This window comes from Anarrhichthys ocellatus, unplaced genomic scaffold (assembly GCF_004355925.1).
Source record: "Anarrhichthys ocellatus isolate YVR2014 unplaced genomic scaffold, GSC_Weel_1.0 scaffold21, whole genome shotgun sequence".
Classification (NCBI taxonomy): domain Eukaryota; kingdom Metazoa; phylum Chordata; class Actinopteri; order Perciformes; family Anarhichadidae; genus Anarrhichthys; species Anarrhichthys ocellatus.
This window is the reverse complement of record NW_022280051.1, coordinates 2130112-2132611: the sequence shown is the minus strand read 5'-3', so window position 1 is coordinate 2132611 and position 2500 is coordinate 2130112. Positions and strand designations below refer to the sequence as shown.

Genomic DNA, 2500 nt, shown 5'->3' with positions numbered 1-2500 from the left:
TTTTTTTTGCAACAACTCGTGTTTGCAGAGTTGTTGCCTGGTAAGCAAGAAGTTGTTTCTCTACCCCTAGGAGCATCCACGTATATACACAAGAATGCTTTGCAAAGAACAGCCAGGAGATTTAAGAAGAGGGCATGAGCAGCACTTGGCAACAACCGACTCATTGTGAAGAGAACTTGAAATAAGTTAATGCGCCATCTGTCAGGTTCTGTGTTGTAGCTGATTCGTGTTAACTTCGGCGCCGAGAGCACAACAATGGGTTCTGACAGGGCGACACACTTTAGAGAGATTTATGTAAACAATAGCTTAGCTATAAATAAACGTAATGGGGGAGCAGAATTAGGAACGCGCCCGGGCCTACAACTTGAGCCTTCAGCATGCGTTTGCTGTGAGGACCGTTACTAAATATTGTTGCTGATGCGCGAGATTAAAATCTGCTGAGCGCTGGAAAAAGGCTCCTTCCTCAAACCCTTTGGAATGCTTAATTTAGAACACAATCACTTTGTCCCATTGGTCTCATTGTAGCAGAAGCTCATATTCACTTAAGTCACTCGACCTAAGCAGTTTTGGTTCAGGATGCTCCTGCAGAAAGGCCCGATCCCTGTTGTTGCCCTGGCTCCCTGCTGGACCACCGACGCAAACTTTTCTTTAATGAGTGCGTGCGTGTGTGTGCGTGCGTGCGTACACACACACCCTCTGAGTCCACTTCATTACGACAACCTTGTTTTGTTGTAGGGACGCCTGACACAGCAGTACCACTGATGTCTTCCATATCCACAGCCGTAGGGCCAGTAAAGAGAGGGCAATGAGAAAAGAGGAAGAACGGGAGGGAGGGGGGGGAGGAGATGCGATCTGCCCTACCTAGCCTCAGCATCCCACACACAGACAAAGACCAACCGACAACTTCAAAAGAGAAAGTCAGGGGGGAAACATTTTTTTCCAAGCGCTCAGCTTTTCTTGAGATGGTCTCTACGGGTTAATTAGAACATCGAGTCCCACCTCATCTGCCTTCAAGTTGCATACGATGCATTCACGCGCACATACAAGCAAGTTGCCTGTGCTCCGTTAGCACAACACACTCCCTCCACTGCACCACAAACATGTCGGGCTGCGGTTGATCTGCGCACCGGGTGCCCGTGGACGAACTAGCATCAAACATAATCAGCGTCCGTCTGGTGCCCCCGCACCTCAAGTCAGAACCTCGTGGTGGAAGTCCGTCCGCCTCGACGACGGTAGAGGGGGTGGGAAACCGGAGTGGTGGAATTGGCATCAGATGCGTCAGGAACGTGGCGTCTCGCTACGGTCGGATTTAACACGGCGGGGTCGGTGTGCTCACATCGCTGGCAAGAATGCTCCTTTTTGTTTTCTTTTTTTTTGGGGGGGGAAATCCAGGCAAAATGTTCACCTGCTCACCGCTCTGAAGATCAGTAGAGGTCTCTTTCACCACTTTGAAAAAATGTAAATATAGATGGAGGGCAGTTTTGAGAAAATTAGCAAGAAAGGCGAGTATGAACTAGTGTTATGAAAAGTATTGATTAAGCATCGAGTCTAAATATTTGGAACACTTCCGGGGAATTTTTTGATGCGTCATCAACATTTAAACTCTACAACCAATGTGTTTATGATTAAATTGTTTACTAGAGCACACAGTTACTAATAGAAATAGCCTCTTAATTCTGCTCTCAAAGTGCACCAGATTGATACATTTAACTTTTAAATGGAGGAGCATCCACAAACTCCCGTGGGAAACACTGGCCTTGTTACGTTTACCCTTCATTAATGTTATGCCCTCAATGTCACGGTGGTTTTCCCCTGAGGTACCCAAAAATCTATATTTTTCAAGGTATTATATCAAAGTTAGATATTGCAGTATGGTGACAACACTAGTAGGAAACACACCAACTATGAAAATGACAGATTAAAGAGAAGGGGAAAAAAATAACACGGCCCCATCTTGGCTCTGGCAATACATCACGTTTATGTGGGTGGCATTTGTGTCTCCGTAAGGACCCAAATAGGTAGAAGTGAGTGGACGAGAGAGCGAATGGGAGAGAGGGTAAAATAAATGTGTTACAGAGATAGAGAGAAAGAGGACAGGGGATGACAGCTGGCCGGGCACTTCATGCATCTGGCAGGGGTGACTCGTGGAGCCATAATGAAAATTCGGGGCGAGATCAGGATCAGTGTGAGAGATGCGTCCATCCATCAAAAGGACTCCCATTGAGGGAAGGAAGCCACAATGATAACGGGGGGAAATGTGGCTATTCTCACCCCCCGATGGAGCGTCTCCACATTACTGTGGCTTTAACTAAAAGGTATTGCCTGCATGATATTAATACAGAAGCTGTTTATATCTAACGATTGATTGGGGGTGTCGCGCTAGATATTTTACCTTCATATGGATAAAAAAAAAAGCTCAGTTTTGTCTTAATGGAAGCCAAAGGTTGCAGCACCACCTGTCTTAATTGTCTGTCAGGCTGATGAGAGGGGGGGGGGGGGG

At 46.6% G+C, this 2500-nt stretch overlaps 1 protein-coding gene across 1 annotated transcript in view; it reads right to left on the bottom strand.

Moving 5' to 3' along the window:
* Positions 1 to 2500, bottom strand: part of snd1 (staphylococcal nuclease and tudor domain containing 1) — a 153447-nt gene that overhangs the window by 60121 nt on the left and 90826 nt on the right. The gene's annotated exons all lie outside the window — the stretch shown is intronic.